General features: G+C 46.7%; 4 non-coding genes and 23 pseudogenes across 4 annotated transcripts; all 27 read left to right on the top strand.

The window, feature by feature from the left end:
• Positions 1 to 276: 276 nt before the first annotated feature.
• Positions 277 to 395, top strand: LOC148244265 (5S ribosomal RNA; annotated as a pseudogene).
• Positions 396 to 603: 208 nt separating this feature from the next.
• Positions 604 to 722, top strand: LOC148244264 (5S ribosomal RNA; annotated as a pseudogene).
• A 560-nt stretch (positions 723 to 1,282) lies between these two features.
• LOC148244263 (5S ribosomal RNA) lies at positions 1,283 to 1,401 on the top strand (annotated as a pseudogene).
• A 209-nt stretch (positions 1,402 to 1,610) lies between these two features.
• Positions 1,611 to 1,729, top strand: LOC148244262 (5S ribosomal RNA; annotated as a pseudogene).
• A 562-nt stretch (positions 1,730 to 2,291) lies between these two features.
• LOC148244261 (5S ribosomal RNA) lies at positions 2,292 to 2,410 on the top strand (annotated as a pseudogene).
• Positions 2,411 to 2,619: 209 nt separating this feature from the next.
• On the top strand, positions 2,620 to 2,738 carry LOC148244260 (5S ribosomal RNA; annotated as a pseudogene).
• Positions 2,739 to 3,291: 553 nt separating this feature from the next.
• On the top strand, positions 3,292 to 3,410 carry LOC148244259 (5S ribosomal RNA; annotated as a pseudogene).
• An 881-nt stretch (positions 3,411 to 4,291) lies between these two features.
• LOC148244258 (5S ribosomal RNA) lies at positions 4,292 to 4,410 on the top strand (annotated as a pseudogene).
• Positions 4,411 to 4,619: 209 nt separating this feature from the next.
• Positions 4,620 to 4,738, top strand: LOC148244257 (5S ribosomal RNA; annotated as a pseudogene).
• Positions 4,739 to 5,266: 528 nt separating this feature from the next.
• On the top strand, positions 5,267 to 5,385 carry LOC148244256 (5S ribosomal RNA; annotated as a pseudogene).
• Positions 5,386 to 5,590: 205 nt separating this feature from the next.
• LOC148244255 (5S ribosomal RNA) lies at positions 5,591 to 5,709 on the top strand. The gene has a single exon (XR_015815710.1). It is a non-coding gene; the product is annotated as a 5S ribosomal RNA (ribosomal RNA).
• Positions 5,710 to 6,592: 883 nt separating this feature from the next.
• Positions 6,593 to 6,711, top strand: LOC148244254 (5S ribosomal RNA; annotated as a pseudogene).
• Positions 6,712 to 6,866: 155 nt separating this feature from the next.
• Positions 6,867 to 6,985, top strand: LOC148244253 (5S ribosomal RNA). Its single transcript, XR_015815928.1, has one exon. It is a non-coding gene; the product is annotated as a 5S ribosomal RNA (ribosomal RNA).
• Positions 6,986 to 7,190: 205 nt separating this feature from the next.
• On the top strand, positions 7,191 to 7,309 carry LOC148244252 (5S ribosomal RNA; annotated as a pseudogene).
• Positions 7,310 to 7,515: 206 nt separating this feature from the next.
• Positions 7,516 to 7,634, top strand: LOC148244251 (5S ribosomal RNA). Its single transcript, XR_015814301.1, has one exon. It is a non-coding gene; the product is annotated as a 5S ribosomal RNA (ribosomal RNA).
• A 204-nt stretch (positions 7,635 to 7,838) lies between these two features.
• LOC148244250 (5S ribosomal RNA) lies at positions 7,839 to 7,957 on the top strand (annotated as a pseudogene).
• A 205-nt stretch (positions 7,958 to 8,162) lies between these two features.
• On the top strand, positions 8,163 to 8,281 carry LOC148244249 (5S ribosomal RNA). The gene has a single exon (XR_015815708.1). It is a non-coding gene; the product is annotated as a 5S ribosomal RNA (ribosomal RNA).
• Positions 8,282 to 8,841: 560 nt separating this feature from the next.
• Positions 8,842 to 8,960, top strand: LOC148244248 (5S ribosomal RNA; annotated as a pseudogene).
• Positions 8,961 to 10,107: 1,147 nt separating this feature from the next.
• On the top strand, positions 10,108 to 10,226 carry LOC148244247 (5S ribosomal RNA; annotated as a pseudogene).
• A 565-nt stretch (positions 10,227 to 10,791) lies between these two features.
• LOC148244246 (5S ribosomal RNA) lies at positions 10,792 to 10,910 on the top strand (annotated as a pseudogene).
• Positions 10,911 to 11,801: 891 nt separating this feature from the next.
• On the top strand, positions 11,802 to 11,920 carry LOC148244245 (5S ribosomal RNA; annotated as a pseudogene).
• A 553-nt stretch (positions 11,921 to 12,473) lies between these two features.
• On the top strand, positions 12,474 to 12,591 carry LOC148244244 (5S ribosomal RNA; annotated as a pseudogene).
• Positions 12,592 to 12,795: 204 nt separating this feature from the next.
• On the top strand, positions 12,796 to 12,914 carry LOC148244243 (5S ribosomal RNA; annotated as a pseudogene).
• A 209-nt stretch (positions 12,915 to 13,123) lies between these two features.
• On the top strand, positions 13,124 to 13,241 carry LOC148244242 (5S ribosomal RNA; annotated as a pseudogene).
• Positions 13,242 to 13,800: 559 nt separating this feature from the next.
• Positions 13,801 to 13,919, top strand: LOC148244241 (5S ribosomal RNA; annotated as a pseudogene).
• Positions 13,920 to 14,124: 205 nt separating this feature from the next.
• On the top strand, positions 14,125 to 14,243 carry LOC148244240 (5S ribosomal RNA; annotated as a pseudogene).
• A 392-nt stretch (positions 14,244 to 14,635) lies between these two features.
• LOC148244239 (5S ribosomal RNA) lies at positions 14,636 to 14,754 on the top strand (annotated as a pseudogene).
• Positions 14,755 to 14,909: the final 155 nt, after the last annotated feature.

Raw genomic sequence — 14,909 nt, 5'->3', positions numbered from 1 at the left:
TGCAGTTAAGGGTGCTTGGGCGAGAGTAGTGCTCACATGGGTGACCTCTTGGAAGTCCTCATATCGCAAAAAATTTTTTTCAGATGGGTCGTTCGACGTTACTTGCGACTGGATCTATGGTCCGCTGGTTTATACGCAAATGTGAGTCAAGAAAAAGGGGCATTTTAATCGATATTAGAACGAGAAGGAGAGGTGCAGTGTGAACGCACAAGGAAACAAATGATGGGAGGTGGGGAGGGAAGAAGGAGTGTATGTATTTTCAGCACGAAATTAAACAGGTGCGGTCACACCAGCATAAATGCACCGGATCCCATCAGAACTCCGCAGGTAAGTGTGCTTTGGCGAAAAAAGTACAATGATGGGTTACCTCCTGGGAAGTTCTCGTGTTGCACCCATTTTCTTTTTTTCAGATGTGCCGTTCGACGTTACGCGCGACTTTAATTATGGTCCGCAGATTTATTCGCAAATGTGAGTCACGGCATCGTGGCATTTTACTTGATATTTGAACGAGAACGAGAGGTGCAGTGCACACGCACAAGGAAACAAATGACGGGAGGGGATAGAAAGGAGAAGGAGTTTATGTATTTGCAGGCAAAATTAAACAGGTGCGATCATACCAGCACTAATGCACCGGATCCCATCAGAACTCCGCAGTTAAGTGTGCTTCGGCGAGAGTAGTACTCGGATGGGTGACCTCTTGGAAAGTCCTCGTGTCGCACTAATTTTTTTTTCAGACGGGTCGTTTATCGTTACGCGCGACTGGAGCTAGGGTCCACTGGTTTATACGCAAATGTGAGTCAAGAAGCAGGAGCATTTTAATCGATATTAGAACGAGAAGGAGAGGTGCAGTGTGAACGCACAAGGAAACAATTGATGGGAGGGGGAGGGAAGGAGAAGGAGTGTATGTATTTTCAGCACGAAATAAAACAGGTGCGATCATACCAGCACTAATGCAACGGATTCTATCAGAACTCCGTAGGTAAGGGTGCTTGGGCGAGAGTAGTACTAGCATGGGTTACCTCCTGCGAAGTACTTATATTTCACCCATTTTCTTGTGAAGTCCTCGTGTCGCCCCAATTTTTTTTCAGACGGGTCGTTCGACGTTACGCACGTCTGGAACTAGGGTCCGCTGGTTTATACGCAAATGTGAGTCAAGAAGCAGGGGCATTTTAATCGATATTAGAACGAGAATGAGAGGTGAAGTGTGAACGCACAAGGAAACAAATGACGGGAGGGGGAAGAAAGGAGAAGGAGTGTATGTATTTGTAGCGCGAAATTAAACAGGTGCGATCATACCAGCACTAAAGCTCCGAATCCCATTAAAACTCCGCAGTTAAGTGTGCTTGGGCGAGGGTAGTACTCGGATGGTTGACCACCTGGGAAGCCCTCGTGTTGCACCCATTTTCTTTTTTACAGATGTACCGTTCGACGTTACGCTCGACTTTAATTATGGTCTGCAGATTTATTCGCAAATGTGAGTCACGGCGCCGTGGCATTTTACTTGATATTTGAACGAGAACGAGAGGTGCAGTGCGCACGCACAAGGAAACAAATGTCGGGAGGGGGAAGAAAGGAGAAGGAGTTTATGTATTTGTAGCACGAAATTAAACAGTTGCGATCGTACCAGCACTAATGCACCGGATCCCATCAGAACTCCGCAATTAATTGTGCTTTGGCGAGAGTTGTACTCGGATGGGTGACCTCCTGGGAAGTCCTCGTGTCGCACTAATTTTTTTTTCAGATGGGTCGTTCGATGTTACGCGCGACTGGAACTAGGGTCCACTGGTTTATACACAAATGTGAGTCAAGAAGCAGGGGCATTTTAATCAATATTATAACGAGAAGGAGAGATGCAGAGTGCACGCACAAGGAAACAAATGACGGGAGGGGGGATGGAGGGAGAAAAAGTGTATGTATTTGCAGCGCAGAATGAAACATGAGCCATCATACCAGCACCATTGCAACGGATTCTATCAGAACTCCGCAAGTTAAGGGTGCTTGGGCGAGAGTAGCACTAGGATGGGTGACCTACTACGAAGTCCTTATATTTCACCCATTTTCTTAGGAAGTCCTCGTGTTGCACCCATTTTTTTGCAGATGATTCTTTCGACGATACGCGCGACTTGAATTATGGTCCCCAGGTTTATTCACAAATGTGAGTAACGGCACCTTAGCATTTTACTTGATATTAGAACGAGCACGGGAGGTGCAGTGTGCACGCACAAGGAAACAAATGACGGGAGGGGGAAGAAAGGAGAAGGAGTTTATGTATTTGCAGCGCTGAATTATACGGGTGCGATCATACCAGCACTAATGCACCGGATCCCATCAGAACTCCGCAGTTAAGTGTGCTTTGGCGAAAGTAGTACAATGATGGGTTACCTCCTGGGAAGTTCTCGTGTTGCACCCATTTTCTTTTTTTCAGATGTGCCATTCGACGTTACGCGCGACTTTAATTATGGACCGCAGATTTATTCGCAAATGTGAGTCACGGCGTGGTGGCATTTTACTTGATATTTGAACGAGAACGAGAGGTGCAGTGCGCACGCACAAGGAAACAAATGACGGGAGGGGGTAGAAAGGAGAAGGAGTTTATGTAATTGCAGCGCGAAATTAAACAGGTGCGATCATACCAGCACTAATGCACCGGATCCCATCAATGCTCAGCAGTTAAGTGTGCTTGGGCGAGAGTAGTACTCGGATGGGTGACCTCCTGGGAAGTTCTCGTGTCGCACTAATTTTTTTTTTCAAATGGGTTGTTCGACGTTACGCGCGACTGGAACTAGAGTCCACTGGTTTATACGCAAATGTGAGTCAAGAAGCAGGGGCATTTTAATCGATATTAGAACGAGAAGGAGAGATGCAGAGTGCACGCACAAGGAAACAAATGACGGGAGGGGGGATGGAGGGAGAAAAAGTGTATGTATTTGCAGCGCAGAATGAAACATGAGCAATCATACCAACACCAATGCAACGGATTCTATCAGAACTCCGCAAGTTAAGGGTGCTTGGGCGAGAGTAGTACTAGCATGGGTTACCTCCTGTGAAGTCCTTATATTTCACCTATTTTCTTGTTAAGTCCTCGTGTTGCACCCATTTTTTTGCAGATGATTCTTTCGACGTTACGCGCGACTTGAATTATGGTCCTCAGGTTTATTCGCAAATGTGAGTCACGGCGCCATGGCATTTTACTTGATATTAGAACGAGAACGGGAGGTGCAGTGCGCACGCACAAGGAAACAAAGGACGGGAGGGAGAAGGAGTTTATGTATTTGCAGCGCGAAATTAAACGGGTGCGATCATACCAGCACTAATGCACTGTATCCCATCAGAACTCCGTAGTTAAGTGTGCTTGGGCGAGAGTAATACTCGGATGGGTGACCTCCTGGGAAGTCCTTGTGTTGCACCAATTTTTTTTCAGACGGGTCGTTCGACGTTACGCGCGACTGGAACTATGGTCCGCTGGTTTATACGCAAATGTGAGTCAAGAATCAGGGGTATTTTAATCGATATTAGAACGAGAAGGAGAGGTGCAGTGTGAACTCACAAGGAAACAAATGATGGGAGGGGGGGAGGGAAGAAGGAGTGTCTGTATTTTCAGCACGAAATGAAACAGGTGCGATCATACCAGCACTAATGCATCGGATTCTATTAGAACTCCGTAGGTAAGGGTGCTTGGGCGAGAGTAGTACTAGCATGGGTTACCTCCTGCGAAGTCCTTATATTTCACCCATTTTCTTGGGAGGTCCTCGTGTTGCACCCATCTTTTTGCAGATGATTCTTTCGACGTTACGCGCGACTTGATTTATGGTCCGCAGGTTTATTCGCAAATGTGAGTCACGGCGCCGTGGCATTTTACTTGATATTAGAACGAGTACGGGAGGTGCAGTGCGCACGCACAAGGAAACAAATGACAGGAGGAGGAAGAAAAGAGAAGGAGTGTATGTATTTGAAGCGCAAAATTAAACAAGTGGCATCATACCAGCACTGATTGACTAGATCCCATCAGAACTCTGCAGTTAAGTGTGCTTGGTCGAGAATAGTACTCGGATGGGTGACCTCTTGGGAAGTCCTCGTATCACAACAATTTTTTTTCAGATGGGTCGTTCGATGTTACGCGCGACTAGAATTATGGTCCGCTGGTTTATACGCAAATGTGAGTCAAGAATCAGGGGCATTTTAATCGATATTAGAACGAGAAGGAGAGGTCCAGTGTGAACGCACAAGGAAACAAATAATGGGAGGGGAGGAGGGAAGAAGGAGTGTATGTATTTTCAGCACGAAATTAAGCAGGTGCGGTCACACCAGCACAAATGCACCGGATCCCATCAGAACTCCGCAGTTAAGTGTGTTTTGGCGAAAGTAGTACAATGGTGGGTTACCTCCTGGGAAGTTCTCGTGTTGCACCCATTTTCTTTTTTTCAGATGTATCGTTCGACGTTACACGCGACTTTAATTATGGTCCGCAGATTTATTCGCAAATGTGAGTCACGGTGCCGTGGCATTTTACTTGATATTTGAACGAGAACGAGAGGTGCAGTGCGCACGCACAAGGAAACAAATGACGGGAGGGGGAAGAAAGGAGAAGGATTTTATGTATTTGCAGCGCTAAATTAAATGGGTGCGATCATACTAGCACTAATGCATCGGATCCCATCAGAACTCCGCAATTAAGTGTGCTTGGGCGAGAGTAGTACTCGGATGGGTGACCTCCTGGGAAGTCCTCGTGTAGCACCAATTTTTTTTCAGACGGGTCGTTCGACGTTACGCGCGTCTGGAACTAGGGTCCGCTGGTTTATACACAAATGTCAGTCAAGAAGCAGGGGCATTTAAATCGATATTAGAACGAGAAGGAGAGGTGCAGTGTGAACGCACAAGGAAACAAATGACGGGAGAGGGAAGAAAGGAGAAGGAGTTTATGTATTTGCAGTGCGAAATTAATTAGGTGCGATCATACCAGCACTAATGTAACAGATCCCATCATTACTCCGCAGTTAAGTGTGCTTGGGCGAGAGTAGTACTCGAATGGGTGGCCACTTGTGACGTCCTCGTGTTGCACCCATTTTTTTGCAGATGATCTTTCGACGTTACGCGCGACTTGAATTATGGTCCTCAGGTTTATTCACAAATGTGAGTCACGGCGCTGTAGCATTTTACTTGATATTAGAACGAGAATGGGAGGTGCAGTGCGCACGCACAAGGAAACAAATGAAGGGAGGGGGAAGAAAGGGGAATGAGTTTATGTATTTGCGGCGCAAAATTAAAGAGGTGCGATCATACCAGCACTAATGCACCGGATCCCATCAGAACTCCGCAGTGAAGTGTGATTGGGCGAGATTAGCACTCGGATGGGTGACCTCCTGGGAAGTCCTCGTGTAGCACCAATTTTTTTTCAGACGGGTCGTTCGACGTTACGCGCGTCTGGAACTAGGGTCCGCTGGTTTATACGCAAATGTGAGTCAAGAAGCAGGGGCATTTTAATCGATATTAGAACGAGAATGAGAGGTGAAGTGTGAACGCACAAGGAAACAAATGACGGGCGGGGGAAGAAAGGAGAAGAAGTGTATGTATTTGCAGCGCGAAATTAAACAGGTGCGATCATACCAGCACTAAAGCTCCGGATCCCATCAGAACTCCGCAGTTAAATGTGCTTGGGCGAGGGTAGTACTCGGATGGGTGACCACTTGGGAAGCCCTTGTGTTGCACCTATTTTTTTTCGGATGGGTTGTTCGACATTACGCGTGAATGGAATTATAAACCGCTGGCTCTTTTGCAAAGGTGAGTCACGGTGCCGGGTCATATTACTTGATATTAGAACCAGAAAGAGAGATGGAGAGTGCACGCACAAGGAAACAAATGACGGGAGGGGGGATGGAAGGAGAAAGAGTGTATGTATTTGCAGTGCAGAATGAAACATGAGGGATCATACCAGCACTAATGCAACGGATTCTATCAGAACTCCGCAGTTAAGGGTGCTTGGGCGAGAAAATTACTCGGATGGGTGAGCTCCTGCGAAGTCCTTCTATTTCACCCATTTTCTTGAGAGGTCCTCGTGTTGCACCCATCTTTTTGCAGATGATTCTTTCGACGTTACGCGCGACTTGATTTATGGTCCGCAGGTTTATTCGCAAATTTGAGTCACGGCGCCGTGGCATTTTACTTGATATTAGAACGAGTACAGGAGGTGCAGTGCGCACGCACAAGGAAACAAATGACGGGAGGAGGAAGAAAAGAGAAGGAGTGTATGTATCTGAAGCGCAAAATTAAACAAGTGGCATCATAGCAGCACTAATGCACTGGATCCCATCAGAACTCTGCAGTTAAGTGTGCTTGGGCGAGAGTAGTACTCGGATGGGTGGCCTCTTGGGAAGTCCTCATATCGCAACAATTTTTTTTCAGATGGGTCGTTCGACGTTACGCGCGACTAGAATTATGGTCCGCTGGTTTATACGCAAATGTGAGTCAAAAATCAGGGGCATTTTTATCGATATTAGAACGAGAACGAGAGGTGCAGTGTGAACGCACAAGGAAACAAATGATGGGAGGGGGGGAGGGAAGAAGGAGTGTATGTATTTTCAGCACAAAATTAAACAGGTGCGGTCACACCAGCACAAATGCACCGGATCCCATCAGAACTCCGAAGTTAAGTGTGCTTTGGCGAAAGTAGTACAATGATGGGTTACCTCCTGGGAAGTTCTCGTGTTGCACCCATTTTTTTTTTTTCAGATGTGCCGTTCGACGTTACGCGCGACTTTAATTATGGTCCGCAGATTTATTCGCAAATGTGAGTCACGGCACCGTGGCATTTTACTTGATATTTGAACGAGAACGAGAGGTGTTTATGTATTTGCAGCGCGAAATTAAACTGGTGCGATCATTCCAGCACTAATGCACCGGATCCCATCAGAACTCCGCAGATAAGTGTGCTTGGGCGAGAGTAGTACTCGGATGGGTGACCTCCTGGGAAGTCCTCGTGTCGCACCAATTTTTTTTCAGACAGGTCGTTCGAAGTTACGCGCGACTAGAAATAGGGTCCGCTGGTTTATACGCAAATGTGAGTCAAGAAGCAGGGGCATTTTAATCGATATTAGAACGAGAATGAGAGGTGAAGTGTGAACGCACAAGGAAACAAATGACGGGAGGGGGAAGAAAGGAGAAAGAGTGTATGTATTTGTAGCGCGAAACTAAAGAGGTGCGATCATACCAGCACTAAAGCCCCGGATCCCATCAGAACTCTGCAGTTAAGTGTGCTTGGGTGAGATTAGTACTCGGATGGATGAGCTCCTGGGAAGTCCTCGTGTCGCACCAATTTTTTTTTCAGACGGGTCGTTCAACGTTACGCACATCTGGAACTAAGGTCCGCTGGTTTATACACAAATTTGAGTCAAGAATCAGGGGCATTTTAATCGATATTAGAACGAGAATGAGAGGTAAAGTGTGAACGCACAAGGAAACAAATGACCGGAGGGGGAAGAAAGGAGAAGGAGTGTATGTATTTGCAGCGCGAAATTAAACAGGTGCGATCATACCAGCACCAAAACTCCGGATCCCATCAGAACTCCGCAGTTAAGTGTGCTTGGGCGAGGGTAGTACTCGTATGGGTGACCACTTGGGAAGTCCTCGTGTTGCACCCATTTTTTTGCAGATGATCTTTCGACGTTACGCGCGACTTGAATTATGGTCCTCAGGTTTATTCACAAATGTGAGTCACGGCGCTGTAGCATTTTACTTGATATTAGAACGAGAATGGGAGGTGCAGTGCGCACGCACAAGGAAACAAATGAAGGGAGGGGGAAGAAAGGGGAATGAGTTTATGTATTTGCGGCGCAAAATTAAAGAGGTGCGATCATACCAGCACTAATGCACCGGATCCCATCAGAACTCCGCAGTGAAGTGTGATTGGGCGAGATTAGCACTCGGATGGGTGACCTCCTGGGAAGTCCTCGTGTAGCACCAATTTTTTTTCAGACGGGTCGTTCGACGTTACGCGCGTCTGGAACTAGGGTCCGCTGGTTTATACGCAAATGTGAGTCAAGAAGCAGGGGCATTTTAATCGATATTAGAACGAGAATGAGAGGTGAAGTGTGAACGCACAAGGAAACAAATGACGGGCGGGGGAAGAAAGGAGAAGAAGTGTATGTATTTGCAGCGCGAAATTAAACAGGTGCGATCATACCAGCACTAAAGCTCCGGATCCCATCAGAACTCCGCAGTTAAATGTGCTTGGGCGAGGGTAGTACTCGGATGGGTGACCACTTGGGAAGCCCTTGTGTTGCACCTATTTTTTTTCGGATGGGTTGTTCGACATTACGCGTGAATGGAATTATAAACCGCTGGCTCTTTTGCAAAGGTGAGTCACGGTGCCGGGTCATATTACTTGATATTAGAACGAGAAAGAGAGATGCAGAGTGCACGCACAAGGAAACAAATGACGGGAGGGGGGATGGGAGGAGAAAGAGTGTATGTATTTGCAGTGCAGAATGAAACATGAGGGATCATACCAGCACTAATGCAACGGATTCTATCAGAACTCCGCAGTTAAGGGTGCTTGGGAGAGAAAAGTACTCGGACGGGTGACCTCCTGCGAAGTCCTTATATTTCACCCATTTTCGTAGGAAGTCCTCTTGTTGCACCCATTTTTTTGCAGATGATTCTTTCGACATTACGCACGACTTGATTTATGGTCCGCAGGTTTATTCGCAAATGTGAGTCATGGCACCGTAGAATTTTACTTGATATTAGAACGAACACGGGAGGTGCATTGCGCACGCACAAGGAAACAAATGACGGGAGGGAGAAGAAAGGAGTAGGAGTTTATGTATTTGCAGCGCAAAATTAAACGGGTGCGATCATACAAGTACTAATGCACCGGATCCCATCAGAACTTCGCAGTTAAGTGTGCTTGGGCGAGAGTAGTCCTCGGATGGGTGACCTCCTGGGAAGTCCTCGTGTCGCATTAATTTTTTTCAGACGGGTTGTTCGACGTTACGCGCGACTGGAACTGGGGTCCGCTGGTTTATACACAAATGTGAGTCAAGAAGCAGGGGCATTTTAATCGATATTAGAACGAGAAGGAGAGGTGCAGTGTGTTCGCACAAGGAAACAATTGATGGGAAAGGGAGGGAAGGAGAAGGAGTGTATGTATTTTCAGCACGAAATGAAACAAGTGCGATCATACCAGCACTAATGCAGCGGATTCTATCAGAACTCCGTAGGTAAGGGTGCTTCGGCGAGAGTAGTACTAGCATGGGTTACCTCCTGCGAAGTCCTCGTGTCGTACCAATTTTTTTTCAGACGGGTTGTTCGACGTTACGCAGGACTGGAACTAGGGTCTGCTGGTTTATACGCAAATGTGAGTCAAGAAGTAGGGGTATTTTAATTGATATTAGAACGAGAACGAGAGGTGCAGTGTGAACGCACAAGGAAACGATTGATGGGAGGGGGAGAGAAAGAGAAGGAGTGTATGTATTTTCAGCACGAAATGAAACAGGTGCGATCATACCAGCACTAATGCAACGGATTCTATCAGAACTCCGTAGGTAAGGGTGCTTGGGCGAGAGTAGTACTAGCATGGGTTACCTCCTGCGAAGTCCTTATATTTCACTCATTTTCTTGTGATGTCCTCGTGTTGCACCCATTTTAATCGATATTACAACGAGAAAGAGAGGTGCAGTGTGAACGCACAAGGAAACAATTGATGGGAGGGGGAGGGAAGGAGAAGGAGTGTATGTATTTTCAGGACGAAATGAAACAGGTGCGATCATACCAGCACTAATGCAACGGATTCTATCAGAACTCCGTAGGTAAGGGTGCTTGGGCGAGAGTAGTACTAGCAAGGGTTACCTCCTGCGAAGTCCTTATATTTCACCCATTTTCTTTGTAAAGTCCTCGTGTTGCACCCATTTTTTTGCAGATGATTCTTTCGACGTTACTCGCGACTTGAATTATGGTCCTCAGGTTTATTCACAAATGTGAGTCACGGTGCCGTGGCATTTTACTTGATATTAGAATGAGAACGGGAGGTACAGTGTGCACGCACAAGGAAACAAATGACGGGAGGGAGAAGAAAGGGGAATTAGTGTATGTATTTGGAGCGCGAAATTAAACAGGTGCGATCATACCAGCACAAATGCACCGGATCCCATCAGAATTCCGCAGTTAAGTGTGCTTTGGCGAAAGTAGTACAATGATGGGTTACCTCCTGGGAAGTTCTCGTGTTGCACCCATTTTTTTTTTTTCAGATGTGTCGTTCGACGTTACGCGCGACTTTAATTATGGTCCGCAGATTTATTCGCAAATGTGAGTCACGGCGCCGTAGCATTTTACCTGATATTTGAACGAGAACGAGAGGTGCAGTGCGCACGCACAAGGAAACAAATGACAGGAGGGGGGATGGAGGGAGAAAAAGTGTATGTATTTGCAGCGCAGAATGAAACATGAGCAATCATACCAGCACCAATGCAATGGATTCTATCATAACTTCGCAAGTTAAGGGTGCTTGGGTGAGAGTAGCACTAGGATGGGTGACCTCCGGCGAAGTCCTTATATTTCACCCATTTTCTTAGGAAGTCCTCGTGTTGCACCTATTTTTTTGCAGATGATTCTTTCGAAGATACGTGCGACTTAAATTATGGTCCTCAGGTTTATTCGCAAATGTGAGTCACGACACCGTAGCATTTTACTTGATATTAGAACGAGCACGGGAGGTGCAGTGCGCACGCACAAGGAAACAAATGACGGGAGGGGAAAGAAAGGAGAAGAAGTTTATCTATTTGCAGTGTGGAATTAAACGGGTGCGATCATACCAGCACTAATGCACTCGATCCCATCCTAACTTCGCAGTTAAGTGTGCTTGGGCGAGAGTAGTACTCGGATGGGTGACCTCCTGGAAAGTCCTCGTGTCGCACTAATTTTTTTTTTCAGACGGGTCGTTCGACGTTACGCGCGACTGAAACTAGGGTCCGCTAGTTTATACGCAAATGTGAGTCAAGAAGCAGGGGCATTTTAATTGATATTAGAACGAGAAGGAGAGATGCAGAGTGCACGCACAAGAAAACAAATGATGGGAGGGGGGATGGAGGGAGAAAAAGTGTATGTATTTGCAGCGCAGAATGAAACATGAGCAATCATACCAGCACCAATTCAACGGATTCTATCAGAACTCCGCAGGTTAAGGGTGCTTGGGCGAGAGTAGCACTAGGATGGGTGACCTCCTGGGAAGTCCTTTTATCGCACTAATTTTTTTTTTCAGACTGGTCGTTCGACGTTACACGCGACTGGAACTAGGGTCCACTGGTTTATACGCAAATGTGAGTCAAGAAGTAGGGGCATTTTAATCGATATTAGAACGAGAAATAGAGATGCAGAGTGCACGCACAAGGAAACAAATGACGGGAGGGGGGATGGAGGGTGAAAAAGTGTATGTATTTGCAGTGCAGAATGAAACATGAGCAATCATACCAGCACCAATGCAACGGATTCTATCAGAACTCCGCAAGTTAAGGGTGCTTGGGCAAGAGTAGCACTAGGATGGGTGACCTCCTGCGAAGTCCTTATATTTCAGCCATTTTCTTAGGAAGTCCTCGTGTTGCACCCATTTTTTTGCAGATGATTCTTTCGACGATACGCGCGACTTGAATAATGGTCCTCAGGTTTATTCGCAAATGTGAGTCACGGCACCGTAACATTTTACTTGATATTAGAACGAGCACGGGAGGTGCAGTGCGCACGCACAAGGAAACAAATGACGGGAGGGGGAAGAAATGGAAAGGAGTTTATGTATTTGCAGCGCGGAATTCACATGTTGCGATCATACCACAACTAATGCAACGGATCCTATCAGAACTCCGCAGTTAAGTGTGCTTGGGCGAGAGCAGTACTCTAATGGGTGACCTCCTGGGAAGTCCTCGTGTCGCAAAAATTTTTTTTCAGACGGGTCGTTCGACGTTACGCGCGACTGGAACTAGGGTCCGCTGGTTTATACGCAAATGTGAGTCAAGAGGCAGGGGCATTTTAATCGATATTAGAACGAGAATGAGAGGTGCAGTGTGAACGCACAAGGAAACAATTGACGGGAGGGGGAAGAAAGGAGAAGGAGTGTATGTATTTGCAGCGCGAAATTAAACCGGTGCGATCATACCAGCAATAAAGCCCTGGATCCCATCTGCAGTTAAGTGTGCTTGGGCGAGAATAGTACTCGGATGGGTTACCTCCTGCGAAGTACTTATATTTCACCCATTTTCTCTGGAGGTCCTCGTGTTGCACCCATCTTTTTGCAGATGATTCTTTTGACGTTACGCGCAACATGATTTATGGTCCGCAGGTTTATTCGCAAATGTGAGTCACGGCGCCGTGACATTTTACTTGATATTAGAACGAGTACAAGAGGTGCAGTACGCACGCACAAGGAAACAAATGACGGGAGGAGGAAGAAAAGAGAAGGAGTGTATGTATTTGAAGCGCAAAATTAAACAAGTGGCATCATACCAGCACTAATGCACCGGATCCCATCAGAACTCTGCAGTTAAGTGTGTTTGGTTGAGAGTAGTACTCGGATGGATGACCTCTTGGGAAGTCCTCGTATCGCAATAATTTTTTTTCAGATGGGTCGTTTGACGTTACGCGCGACTGGAACTATGGTCCGCTGGTTTATATGCAAATATGAGTCAAGAATCAGGGGCATTTTAATCGATATTAGAACGAGAAGGAGAGGTGCAGTGTGAACGCACAAGGAAACAAATGATGGGAGGGGGGGAGGGAAGAAGGAGTGTATGTATTTTCAGCACGAAATTAAACAGGTGCGGTCACACCAGCACAAATGCACCGGATCCCATTAGAACTCCGCAGTTAAGTGTGCTTTGGCGAAAGTGGTACAATGATGGGTTACCTCCTGGGAAGTTCTCGTGTTTCACCCATTTTCTTTTTTTCAGATGTGCCATTCGACGTTACGCGCGACTTTAATTATGGTCCGCAGACTTATTCGCAAATGTGAGTCACGGCGCCGTGGCATTTTACTTGATATTTGAACGAGAACGAGAGGTGCAGTTCGCACGCACAAGGAAACAAATGACGGGAGGGGGAAGAATTGAGAAGGAGTTTATGTATTTGTAGCGCGAAATTAAATAGGTGCGATCATACCAGCACTATGCTACGGATCCCATTAGAACTCCGCAATTAAGTGTGCTTGGGCGAGAGTAGTACTCGGATGGGTGACATCTTGGGAAGTCCTCGTGTCGCACTAATTTCTTTTCAGACGGGTCGTTCGACGTTACGCGCGACTGGAACTAGGGTCCATTGGTTTATACGCAAATGTGAGTCAGGAAGCAGGGGCATTTTAATCGATATTAGAACGAGAAGGAGAGGTGCAGTGTGAACGCACAAGGAAACAATTGATGGGAGGGGGAGGGAAGGAGAATGAGTGTATGTATTTTCAGCACGAAATGAAACAGGTGCGATCATACCAGCACGAATGCAACGGATTCTATCAGAACTCCGTAGGTAAGGGTGCTTGGGCGAGAGTAGTGATAGCATGGGTTACCTCCTGCGAAGTCCTTATATTTCACCAATTTTCTTGTGAAGTCCTCGTGTTGCACCCATTTTTTTGTAGATGATTCTTTCGACGTTACGCGCGACTTGAACTATGGTCCTCAGGTTTATTCGCAAATGTGAGTCACGGCGCTGTAGCATTTTACTTGATATAAGAACGACAACGGGAGGTGCAGCGCGCACGCACAAGGAAACAAATGACGGGAGGGGGAAGAAAAGAGAAGGAGTGTATGTATTTGCAGCGAGAAACTAAACAGGTGCGATCATACCAGCACTAAAGCCCCGAATCCCATCAGAACTCCGCAGTTAAGTGTGCTTGGGCGAGATTAGTACTCGGATGGTTGACCTTCTGGGAAGTCCTCGTGTCGCACAAATTTTTTTTCAGACTGGTCGTTCGACGTTACGCGCGTCTGGAACTAGGGTCCGCTGGTTTATACGCAAATGTGAGTCAAGAAGCAGGGGCATTTTAATCGATATTAGAACGAGAATGAGAGATGAAGTGTGAACGCACAAGGAAACAAATGACGGGAGGGGGAAGAAAGGAGAAGGAGTGTATGTATTTGCAGCGCGAAATTAAAGAGGTGCGATCATAGCAGCACTGAAGCCCCGGATCCAATCAGAACTCCGCAGTTAAGTGTGCTTGGGCGAGAGTAGTACTCGGATGGGTGACCACCTGGGAAGCCCTCGTGTTGCACCTATTTTTTTTTGGATGGGTTGTTCGACGTTACGCGCGAATGGAATTATAAACCGCTGGTTCATTTACAAAGGTGAGTCACGGTGCCGGAGCATATTACTTGATATTAGAACGAGAAAGAGAGATGCAGAGTGCACGCACAAGGAAACAAATGACGGGAGGGTGGATGGGAGGAGAAAGAGTGTATGTATTTGCAATGCAGAATGAAACATGAGGGATCATACCAGCACCAATTATGGCCCGCAGATTTATTCGCAAATGTGAGTCACGGCGCCGTGGCATTTTACATGATATTTGAATGACAACGAGAGGTGCAGTGCGCACGCACAAGGAAACAAATGACGGGAGGGGAAAGAAAGGAGAAGGAGTTTATGTATTTGCAGCGCGGAATTAAACAGGTGCGATCATAGCAGCACTAATGCACTGGATCCCATCAGAACTCCGCAGTTAAGTGCGCTTGGGCGAGAGTAGTACTCGGATGGGTGACCTCTTGGGAAGTCCTCGTGTCGCACCAATTTTTTTTCAGACGGGTCGTTCGACATTACCCGCGATTGGAACTAGGGTCCGTTGGTTTATACGCAAATGTGAGTCAAGAAGCAGGGGCATTTTAATCGATATTAGAACGAGAAGGAGAGGTGCAGTGTGAACGCATAAGGAAACAATTGATGGG

Source organism: Carica papaya, chromosome 8 (assembly GCF_054855325.1).
Source record: "Carica papaya isolate Zhongbai chromosome 8, ASM5485532v1, whole genome shotgun sequence".
NCBI classification, from domain to species: Eukaryota; Viridiplantae; Streptophyta; class Magnoliopsida; order Brassicales; family Caricaceae; genus Carica; species Carica papaya.
Note: the sequence above shows the minus strand (reverse complement) of the source record. Positions and strands in the feature narration are given on the sequence as shown.